This window comes from Trichosurus vulpecula, chromosome 2 (genome assembly GCF_011100635.1).
Source record: "Trichosurus vulpecula isolate mTriVul1 chromosome 2, mTriVul1.pri, whole genome shotgun sequence".
Classification (NCBI taxonomy): Eukaryota; Metazoa; Chordata; class Mammalia; order Diprotodontia; family Phalangeridae; genus Trichosurus; species Trichosurus vulpecula.
Genome location: NC_050574.1, coordinates 55679490 through 55692210, shown reverse-complemented (window position 1 = coordinate 55692210; position 12721 = coordinate 55679490).

The window sequence follows — 12721 nt, the reverse complement described above, 5'->3', positions numbered from 1 at the left end:
CAACTGGGAAACAAAATATATAGAGAATGGGGCATAGAAATCTATCCTGCTCTACAAGAAAGTAAAGGGAAAGGGGATAGGGCAGGAGTAGGGTGACAGAAGGGAGGGCTGACTGGGGAATGAGGCAATCAGAATATATGCCATCTTGGAATGGGGGGAGGGTAGAAACAGGGAGAAAATTTGTAACTCAAAATCTTGTGGAAATCAATGTTGAAAACTAAAATGTTAAATAAAAATGAAAAATTTAAAAAAAAAAAAAGATTCCCTTAATGAGCTCCACCTGAGGCCTACTGAATGGGCAGGGAAGATCTTTGATCACATTAGCACCACAATAGTCTGACGTGTCCCCTACATTTTGGGAAACCATATTTCAGAAGGTCCAGGGAAAATACAAGTCAAAGCCCATGGACTACAATTCTAGAGAAGAAATCAGTCCAGGAGAAATGGGAAATTCTCAAGAAGGAAATAAAAACATAAAATCTTCTTTCAAAAAGACATAAAGAAAAACTATTCTGATAAGGAGAAAAATTGGTAGTTGTCTAAAGAGGTGGATGTGGACACATAGGGAACTCATCAACTGACTTGGATTTTTTTAAATGCCCAGAAGCTAGAAACAAGAAGAAGTTGAATAGAAAGTGAGGCTCAGTGCTATTAGAATAAGATCCGGAGTGCTGGAGTTTAGAATGAGTTGAGCTTGGGGATGAAATTGAAAGACAACAAAAATATTGTTGTTTTTTAACTATTCTAGAGAAAAAGAGGAGGCTCAGAAAAATGTATGGGACTGCTGCTTTGGGTGGATGGGATGACAACTGATGGTAGAGAGAAGACAGACTTTTGCCAGGAAGTAATGTCAAGTTCACTGGCAGATAGTTTGCAAACACCATTTGCTCCCCTTTATTGAACTCAGAATTTCTACCCTTCTCTGATCTTGCACTTCTCGGCTTCCTCTCTAGAAGGGGACACTCTTCTCCCTGTGGCTACTGCATCTTTCCCTCCTGGCCTTCGGGTCCTCCACCGGCCTGTCACTTTGTTACTTTGCCACATTTCTGGCCAATCTGGGAGGGACTTGGAATCACATCTCTGCACTACTCCATCCCACTCTCCTTCTCCCAACCCTTTCCCCTCCAACACACACACACACACACACACACACACACACACACACACACACACACCCTCAACTGCTTTTGTCCAAGTTTTCCTAGTTGTAGCCCAGATACAGAATCCCATGTTCAGCTCTGGGGCAGACAACAAAAAAACAAATAAGACAAGGTCTCTCCTTTCAAGGGTCCACAGGGAGTCTAGAAATGGAAGACAACACACACCAATTATAAAATGAAGTTATACATTATTCATGCATAAGAAAGGGGCAAATCAAGTTGTGGGGTGGGGAACCATTACTGACTGGGGGAGCTGGGGTGTGAGATCTGGAAAGGTTTCCAGTAAGGGATTGCATTTGAGTCGGGCACTAAAGGTTGGGCAGGAATCCAACAGAAGACTCTAGGAGAGAGAATTTGGGATCTAGGGAATAACATCAGTATAGATGTAGAGACAAGAGAGCATAGAATCTGGAGAGGAGATGGCTAGCCAACTAGTAGGACCTGAGCAAAGGGTATGTGTCAGAGAGGAGGAGGAGATAAATTAGAATGGTACCAGATTTCAGAAAGCCTTGAATGCCATGCTAGGGAGTGCAGTCTCCAAATCTTTCCACCTCCTGTCTGAAGTACCATCAATAATACTTTATCATTGACAATAAACAGTTTTGGATTATTTTTGGACCAAAACCTGTGATTTCATGAATGTAGGGAGCAACTGGCGAGAAATTTCCTCCAGTGGATAAAGTGCCAGATTAGGAGTCAGGAAAATCTGGGTTCAAATCCTACCTCCAACATGTACTAGTTGTATGAAGCTAAGAGGGGATTTTTACCCCCATAGGCCTCAGTTTCTCATCTATAAGTAAGATGGCTTCTAAGGTCCCTTCCAGCTCCAAAAGTCTTTGATCCTACCAAAGCAGATTGGAGCCTACTTTGCAAATTATGGTCCTCAAGAGCTGCCTAGGGTACTGAGAAGGCTGAGGAATATGCCCTGGGACAGAGCCCAAGGCAGGCCTTGAACCTCTGGTCTGCTCTTTACCCATAATACCACACTAAAACTTTAGGGTCTGCCATACTCTTTCCCAGCAACAGCCCTGTGAAGTATCATCTTTCAACTTGCCACTTTCATGACCTTCACCCAATTATTCCCCAGGTTCAAATCTCAAGTCTGCTACCTCCTAGTGATGTGATTTGGGGGTGAGTGTCATGGCATCTCCAAGTCTCCATTTCTTCATGTGTAAAATGAGGGAGGCATTGGGGTGCAAGGGAAAGAACATTAGGTTTGGAGCCAAAAGACTTTAGGGTCAAATCATGTCACCCATGGAACCTTAAGCAAGTCACTTAACTTCTCCTGGCCTCAGTTTCCTCATCTGTAAACTTCCATAGATGGACTAGACAAGAAGTATCAAACATGGTACCCAAAATACAGTCTGAAACATTCCAGAGAGTGTGGCCAGAACCAGATTAAAGTGCAATTGGGAAATGTTTAACAAAATAAATAAATATACAAAAAATTGATAATTTGTGATTGTCTAAGTCAACATGCTACAGGGAGCCTTATGTGAGGTTTAGTGATCCCTACTTCTATTTAAATTTGACATCGCTAGATTAAATGACCTCCGAGGTCCCCTTCAGCTCTAAATCTGTCAGCCCAGGCTCATTTTACAAATGAAGAAACTGAGGCTCAGAGAGGTTACACTATTTGTCCAGGAACATGCAGCTAGGAAGTTTCAGGGACCATCTCCAGGTGTCCTGATGAATATCTGGCCACTGGACCCAGATGGCTCCAGAGGAGAGAGTGAGGTTGGTGACTGTGCACAGCCCTCCTTCCCTCCAATCTGATTCACTTGCACGTCATGACATCACCTCCCTGATGTCATGGTCCTCTTCTAGAAGGAAAGACAAACAATGATCTTGCAGAGCCTGAACTGAACCTAGAGAGCTAAGCTGAGGCCAAACAGGATTCTTCACAGCTCTTCCTGCTTTGTCTTCAAGATGACGTTACTTTTCAAATCCTTCACTGAAAACATCCACATCACATTGCCTGTAAGTTTGAAGAGATAAAAATCCCATCCAAGCCCACATTTATGGTTCCCAAGCCTGGGCCCAAGGTCTAAAGGGTGGGAAACGTGGAAACGAAATGCAGTGCATATCATCTCTTAGTTTCTCCTGCAGGGTCCAGGGAGTCATTTTTCTGTACTTGTGAAAGCACAACAGAGAAGCTCAGAATTTCTACTGCTCTCCTCCCCTTTCTTTCTGTACCTTCCTGAAATAAACTACCCTCCTCTACAGACTCAGGATGAAAAATTCATATTTATAGAGAGAGAAAAAAAGCCATAATCATAGAGAACTAGACCCCCACCCCCATCCCCGGAAAATGTCAATGAGGCCAGACTTGGGGAGCTTCCTGAAGCCTAAGACACTAAAGCTAGGACCTGAGGACATCAGAACTCCAGGGACCTTAGAATATAGACTGTCAGAGCTAGAAGGACCCTAGAACACAGAATGTGAGGGTTGGGAGAGGTCTTAGAACCCAGAATGTCAGAGCTGGGAGGGACCCTAGAACACAGGATGTCACAGCTGGGAGGGCCCTTAGAATATACAATGTTCTATATGCCAATATAAAGCTTTACAAGCAGGGGACACTCTATCCAGTAGTAAGGATCGTAGTTGCCCACTGGCCCCAAGGCCCTTGGGTGAAAGAAGTCTCTGGAGACCCTGGGAAATGGGGCCTCCTAAGACCTGTGAGCCTAGTGGTATTTATTGAGTCTCCAAAGGCTATGAATATTTTATGGCCTTGTTCCTAACCTGAGCCCTTAAGCCAGGGACTTAGTCTCCTGGATAACCCAGAAAGATCAGGCAGGCTGCCTGCGATAGCTAAGTATCCAAAGAGAAGTCTCTAGGTCTGCCTCCACTTGCTTTCTCCCAGCAACCCCAGTGAACCCCTTCCTCCTGCCCCCATAGGTGGCTTTCTTAGGAGATTTCCCCAGGTTGGCTTAAAGATTCAGACTATCGCCGAAACTCTGGTTGGAACACAAAACTCAGTGAGCTGCTATGATGGGGCTGCACCCCCAACACAGACATGCCTCCCCCCGAGTGCAGCCGTCCCTATGTGGTGCCTTGACACTTTCCCAACACCCAGACTGATCCGGACAGTTGGAAGGAATGTACTGATCACTGAGCTTGTGGGTTACAATGGAAGATCACTAAGACAAAAAGTCTACAACTAATAACTTCCCTTCTCTGTGCCTCAGTTTCCTTAGCTATAAAATTAAGGGATGGAACTAAATCATCTCTAAGGGCCCTCCTAGCTCTGACATTCTGGGTTCTAATCCTTCTAGCTCTGACATTCTGTGTTCTAAGGACCCTTACAACTCTGAAGGCCTATATTCTAACATCCCTTCCTAGTTCTGAAATTCTAGATTCTAAGGTCCCTTTCAGCTCTGACATTCTGTGTTTTAAGGCCTCTTCTAAATTTGATTTTATGATCATGTAGATTACTAAATGAAGCTAGTTGTCATTTTCTACTCCTGTAGCTTTATACGAACAAAGAGTGTAATCACTGAAACTCTTAACAATGATCTAATAACAGGTTCAGACTTGGGCACTTTTTACAAAAAAAAAAAAGCTACAGGGCACCTACGGGTGTCAGCTCAGCCAAGATTCTGCAGATAAAGATTCTAAAGATAATATTTGTTGAATTGAACTCTGTCTTAACTTAGAGCTGGGGCAAGGCTCGTTGCTTGGTGAGGCTGAGGGGTTTGTTTGTTGTGGTGATTCAGGGCAGGCAACTGGAGCTGAAAGGGATTGAACCAGAGCCCTGGGAGCTATGGGTCTGTCCTGTGCCCTTGAGGGGACCTTAGAATGAGGCAAAGCTGTTTGGGACCTCAACCACCTGAGGTCTGCTTATAAGGGAGCACTGGTAAAATCATAGAAGGTTAGAACATAGAACAGTCAGAGCTGGGAGGGGCCTTAGAACAGAGAATGGCAGATCTGGAAGGGTCCTTGAAAGTCAGAATGTCAGAGCTAGGAGGACCCTTAGATCACAGGATGGCAGAGCTGGGAGGGGACTTAGAACACAGAATGGCAGAGCCTTAGAACACAGGATTTCAGTGCTGGGAGGGGCCTTAGAACACAAAATGTCAGATCTGGAAGGGCCCTTAGAACACAGAATGTCAGAGCTGGGAGGGCCCTTAGAACACAGAATTTCAGAGCTGGGAGGGCCCTTAGAACACAAGATGTCAGAGCTGGGAAGGCCCTTAGAACATACAAGGTCAGAGCTGGGAAAGAATCATAGGATCATGAATTTGTCGCTGGTAAAGACCATAAAAGTTCAAATGTCTCATTTTACAGTTGGAAAAACTGAGGCCCCTAAGAAGGGAAGTGATTTGCCCAGTGCTACCCAGCTCCTCCATGGCAGAATGGGGTTCCTAGAACCCCAGTCTCTTGCCTCCCAGTCCCGGGCTTTTCCCACCACACTCTGCTGCCTCAAGTGCTCATCACCCCAGGTGCTCATCACCATTAGAAAGCTCAATGCCACTCACTCGTAATGTGACCGTGGAAAATTCTCCTCCCCAGGTCCATTATCTCAAGTAGAAAATGAGGGAGCTGGACTAGAAGACCCCTCCCTGCTCTTCCATTCTAGGTTCTTAAGTCCCTTCCAAACTGATGATCACTGGTGATCACCTTTCAGGTCCACGAGTCTCTTTCTCCTCTTGTTTCCTCCTTTCTCTTTCTCACAAGGCCCAATGACTTCCCAAACAAAATGGAGGAATAGGCAGGTAGGCAGTGTGTGGGAGTGGTCCACTTGAAGGGACTGAGGTATCATTGTCCTTGGGTTCGGGGAAGCTCTTTCCAGAAGTTGCTAAAACCAAGTGTCCCTCCTGGCTCACCCAAGAATGTCGTGAATACTCTCACTAAAGTTCCCAGAGCTGCCAGGAGTTTCTGAAGAAAGTCACTTTTTCTGAGCCTTGGTTTCCAAACAAGGTGACCTGACTCTAATGTCCCTTCCAACTCCATAGCTATGTTCTATGTTTTAAGACATCTGAGCCAATTAATGATATATTTTGAGCAAAAACAAGGACTTGAAAGTCTTGAATTATTAGAAACTTTATCCTATCTATGCAAAAATATTTATACCAACACTTTCTAGATGGCAAAGAATTGGAAACTAGGAGGATGCCCATATAGTGGGAAATGGCTAGAAAAGTTATAGTATGTACATGATGGGATACCATTGTGGTATGATAAAGATAAATGATAAAGAGGGTGGTTTTAGAGAAACCCAGGAAGACTTGTGTGAACTGATGCAAAGTGAAGTGAGCAGAACCAGGAGAACATTGTACAACAATATTATAATGACAATCAATTGTGAAAGACTTAGCTACTCTGATTAATACAATGATCTATGAAAATTCTGAAAGACTCATGATGAAAAACACTATCTACCTCAGGAGAAAGAGCTAATGAATTCTGGGTACAGATCGAAACATTTTTTTCCATTTTTCCTAATTTTTCTTGCTTTTTTGGCAACATGACTAACATGAAATGTGTTTGGAGAGAGGGAGAGACTTTGGAATTGAAAGAAAAATTTAATAAATGCTAAACAGAATGATTTTTAGGAAAATCTATATTTTAAAACCTGTGTTTTAGAGAAACCCAGGAAAACTTGTATGAGCAAATGCAAAGTGAAGTGAGTAGAATCAGAAGAATGTGGTGGTGGTGGTAGTGGTGGTCGTGGTGGTGGTGGTGGTGGTGGTGGTGGTGTTTGTCCTTCATTTTCAAAGAGGACCAATGACATCATGGGTGATATCTTGACTTGCAAGTGAATTGGATTTAAGTGAGGCAAGGTTGTACAAAGTTGTCAGCCTCAATCTCTCTTCCAGAGTCATTGAAGTCTAGCAGCAGGACTAAAGTCAAGAGACTAATTTATATGTCAACAGGAACATTGTAAAGATAAGTAACTTTGAAAGACTCAGTAACTCTGATCAACACAACAGGACCAACCACAGTTCCAGAGGACTCATAATGAAACATGCTGTCCACCTCTAGAGAGAAAGCTGATGGATTCAGAAGGCAGATTGAAGCAGCTATCTTCACATGTGATGAAGCATCATATATGAAATCTCATATAATACACACGTGTGTGTAAATATATACATATATATATAGGTCATGGTTAATGTGGGAATTTGTTTTGTTTATCTATACATAATTGTAACTGGTTCTATTTTCTTAGTTTCTCAATGAGTGATGGAGGAAGGTGAGAATTCACACCTGAAAATAAGATAAAATTGAATTATAAAAATAAATTTCCCTAGGACACATTCAAAGGCTACATATCCAAGGTTCTTATTTCCTGTTTTGTTTTGTTTTGACATTCTGCATCAAGATTGCATTGAAGATGGTTAAGTAGAGAGAGGTAGAAGGAGTGGAGGTGAGGTAGGGATGTGGAGGGTCTGAAGGACCTATCATCTATCAAGGCAGATCTTTCCACTGTTGGATAGCTCTACTTACTGATTAGGAAGCTCTTGGGATGAGTATTTGAGGAGGGACAGTGTCCTGATATTAAAACAAAGTATACCTAAGAACAAGCTTCAACCAATACTATAACCAACATGGTGTCTGTCTAATCGGTGATTAGGGGGAATGTCATGAGTAGACTCACCTCATGTTAATTACATGCTACTCTCCAGGAGTTCTTAACCTAAAGTCTGAGAACCTGGTTTCTTTTAAATATTGGATAATAACCATATTTCAGCATAATTGGTTTCCTTTGTAAACCAGTGGATTCTATTACATGCATTTAAAAATATTACTCTGAGAAAGGGTCCAAAGATTTTGTCAGATTGCCAAAGGGTTCTGTGACACAAAAAAAAGGTTAAGAGCCCATTCTCTGGACAGAAATCTTATCACTGAATTAATTAATTGACAAGCATTAGTTAAGTGCCTGCTGTGTGTCAGATACTCTACTAGGCATTAGGATACAAACAAAAAAATTAAACAGTCCTAGTTTGCATGGTGTCTCCTCCATCAGACCGGGAGCTCCCTGAGGACAGGGACTGTCTTTTGCCTTTCTTTCTATCCCCAGAGCTTAGAACAATGCCTGACATACAGTGGGTGTTTACTACATGCTTGTTGGCTTGACTCAATGAGTTTACATACTATCACAAAAAGCAACTCACATGTAAGTAAATATAAGAAAATATATACAAAGTAAAAAAGTAAAATTGGATTGGAAGTAGGAATAGACATTGGAAGTCAAATAGTAAATAGAGCTTTGGATCTGGAGTCAATAAGATCTGAGTTTGAATCCAGCCTCAGATACTTAGTAGCTGTGTAACTCTGGGCAAGTCACTTAATCCTGTTTACCTCAGTTTCCTTATCTGTAAAATAAGGATAATAATACCACGAACCTCCCAGGGTTTTGTGAGAATAAAATGAGATAATGTTTGGAAAGAGCTTTACAAACCTTGAAGAGCTATATAGATGCCAGCTAAGCATCATCATCATCATCATCATTATAGCCAGTTCTTAAGTGAGCATGGCTGAGGCCCTTCACGAAATAATGATCTGGGTTAGGGAGTCACCAAACTGGAGAGTTGGGCCCCAAGTTATGACAACAAGCATTTTTATTAAGCCCCTACTATGTGCTGGGCATTCTACTAAGCTTTAGAGATACAGAGAGGCCAAAAGAAAAAAAGGAACAGTCCCTACCCTCAAGGATGTATATCACGGAGATCTTTCCAATCATCTTGGTTCCAACTTCAATGTCCTCCGTGATGCCTCACTCTCATTCACCCCATGTATCCAATAAGTTCCCTAATATTATCATTTCTCTCACCACATAAGCTCTTGCATTCATCCCCTCTTCTTAATTTATATGACCAACTACCTTCAGAGTCTCATCTTCTCTCTCCTGGGCTATTACAATAGTCTCTTGATTGGTTTCCCCACCTCCAATTTATCTGTTATTCAACTCATCCGTCACCTAGCTATCAAAGTGATTTTCCTACAGTGAAGGTCTCCCAATGTCACCCCCCTACTCAATAAACCTCATTGGCTCCCTATTACCTGTAGGATCAAAAAAAAAGTCCTCTGACATTTAAAGCTCTTCATGAATTGCCCTCTACTTACCCAATCTTCTTATCATCACTTATCTCCACACCCATAGGTGTGACCAGACTGAACTATTTGCTGTTCCTCACACCCAAAGCTCAATCTTCCATCCCCATCCTTTGGCATTAGGTGCCCCCCAAGCTTTGAATGCACCCCCACCTCACCCGTGGGGTGCCTCTTAGAATCTCTGTATCCCTTCAAGATCTACCTCTATCACCACCTTCTTTTGCACGAAGCCTTTCCTGATCCCACCAACAACTAGCACCTCCCTCCTATAATCAACTTGTAACCGTTGTATACAAACTCCATGCACCCTTATATACATGCATGTTGTCTTTCCCATTAGACTGTAGCTTCTTTGAGGGCAGGCACTAAAGTTTCACTGTTGTCTTTACATCCCCAGAATGCACAGTACCTGATTGCAAACCCTAAAGTGCTACACAAATGGGACTTATTCCAACTAGGCTAATTCCCCACCCTCCCTAATTTTTTATTTCTAACATTTTGGGGTAGAGTAGAAGAGATTCCTGGTTAAGTATAAGTTAACTCGATGACTTCTGAGGTCACTTCTAATTCTCAGATTCTGTGATCTCCATTTTGCAGGTGGAGAATTGGAGGTTCAGAGAGGTGGTGAGTTGTCTGTGGGCATATGGGAAATACAGTTGGGATGAAAACCCAAGTCTGTTGACAGCAGGTCCCATATTGTTTCTTCAGCATCCCAAAACTGCCCAAATCAGGAGCTAGAAGAGGAAAGAGGGCCACAGAGAGAAGCTGATCTAGGCTTTTTGCTGAGGGAAAATGACCAGTCCAAGAAATTCTGGGTGTGGGAATCATATAAGACAGAGCAGCCAGCTCAGAGAGGTCAATTTTTCAAAACTTCAATTCAATATTTATGAAGTTCTTTTTTATCACTAATTCAACAGCATTTATTAAGCACCTACTATGTGTCAGTCACTGGGAATATAAAACCAAAAATAAATACAGTTTCTGCCCTCAAGGAGCTTATATTCTGCTGGGGGAATACAAAGATACAAAGATAGGAAGAGATATGGTCCTTGCCTTCAAGGAGATTACAGACTTATAAAGACACATGCTGCATACATAAATAAATAGGATTTAAGTCAAATGTACAGCAGAGATGCAGGTAAAGTTTGGCGTGATGCCTGAAGAGAAAATGGTCATTAAAAACTGAAGAAAATAACAAACTGCAGGCATCACAAATCACAAGGTCACAAATTGAGAGCTAGAAGAGACCTGAGAGGGGATCCAACCCCAACCTCATTTTACAGATAAGGAATCAGGGAAGGCTTCATGGAGGAGGCAGCATTAGAGCTAAGTCTTCTAACCTCTCTTGGTCCCAGCTTCCTCATTTGTAAATGAAGGGTGCTTTCCAACTCTAAATCTTATGATGCTATAAAATATGAATGGGAATTCAAAAAGCCAAAAGGGCAAGGAAGACAAGTCAACCAACTAATGTTGCACGTATATGGTTATCAGGATTTGAACCCAGGCCTTCTGATTCATAGTCCTGGCTCTTTTTACCTCACTACACTGTCTTCATTAGTTAAGAGTGTCTGCCCTCCTTGAGCTCTTAATAAAAGGATTTGTTCTGTGAAGTTTGGATTCAGTCAAAGGGCCACACTTGAGGACCTAAAGGGCCACACTTAAGGACCTAAAGGGCCACATGTGGCCTCAAGGTCTCAGGTTCCCTTCCCCTGCTCTAGGAGGACCAACAAAGCATGCAAATGACCAAAGCATACATCGCTACATGGTAAATGCATCAGAAAGGTACAAATGTGAGTTGACGGGCCAAGGGGAGTCAGAAAGGTCTTTAATGACCAGAGGAAAGGCTGCACAGGGGAGGCTGTCTTTGTTGGAACCTGGCTCTAAAAGATACATTTATTCAATAAATGAATGAATAAATAAACAAGAACTGGATGGCCTTTAGGTATCACAAATTCAGTTATGTCCAAAATAGAATTTGTTATCTTCTGGGGTCCCCTCCTAATACCTCCTCTTCCAAACTTCCCCATGACTGTCCAGGGCAACATCACCTTTCTAGTTCCTCAGATTCATAGCCTCAGTTTCATCTTTGACCTCTCACTCCCGCTCATCCCACATATCCAATCGGTTGCCAATCTTGTCATTTCTCTCCCCTCTCCTATACATTCTCCCCGTTTTACTCAGACAAGCAGTTCAGGCCCTCACCACCTCTTGTCTGGATTAGTGTGTTTGCCTTCTAAGAGGTCCCCCTGCCTCAGACTTCTCTGCATTCCAATCCATTCTTCATTCAGCTGCCTAAAGCAGAGTAAACATTCTTCTACTCAATAAACTTCAATAGTCCCCTATTACTGCTAGGATCAAATATAAAGTTCTCTACTTGGCATTTAAAGCATTCTACAGTCCAGCCAGACTGGCCTGCAGGACATGAAGCCTTTCCTGATCCCACCCACCCAGGGACTAGTAGTGCCCCCCCACCCCCAATTTGCCTTGTATCATTTGCTTTTTATAAACTCTGTTAGTAGAGAGAGTCTTATCATCTGGGGTGAATGAAATGACAGGCTCATCCCCTACCCCTCTCTATTTCTTATATATCCTCCCTCATTAGCACATAAGCTCCTTAAGAGTGTTTTTACCTCAGCCCTTAGCACAGTGCCTGGCACGGAACAGTTGCTGATAAATTAATACTGATTGGCTGATAGATGAAGGAGTCATGGCTTTGTGTATCTACTTCCAATGTCCACTTCTGATGATATTGCCCTTTGTAACTACAACTTCACATGGGGCTGATAACATCCAGAAAGGCTCTCTGATAACTCTGAAGTCCCTCTCCTGAATTATGGCTAAGAGCTCAAGGACCTTCCTCATGGAAGGATAATAAGTGCACACTTGTCTACTTAACCTCATAGCCCTCCCTCCATCCCACCCCAATGTGTCCTGTAATTACCTTATTCAAAATTCCACCCCCTCCCATTCCTGACATTCTAATGCTAGAATATTCTGTCTTCTAAGGCATAGGTGTCAAGCTTACAGCTTTACCACAAATCCCCAGCCCCAACTCCCTCAAAAAACAATACAAAACATAAAACTCTCCAATGTGGAGAACAAAATTAAAATGTAATTGGGGATTTTTTAAATGCAATACCACATAGATAATGTTGATTTGTAGTTTTCTAAGTCAATATGCCATTCACAGGGATCCACTTCTATTTGAGTCTGACACCTCTGGCTAAGGTCTCTTCTGGTTTTAACAGTCTATGTCCTAAGGTCCCTCTCAGCTCTGATGTTCTGGGTCTAAAGGACTCTGATATTCTCTGTTCTAAGGCCTTCCAGCTCTGACATTCTAATGTTTTAATATTCTGTCTTCTAAGGTGTGTTCCATTTCTAATAGTCTATGCCCCAAAGCCTCTTCCAGCTTTGACATTTTGTGTCCTAAGGCTCATTTACTCTCTTCTTAACTCCTTCAATCTGGCTTCCAGCTTTATCATTCCTCCAAAACTGCTCTGTCC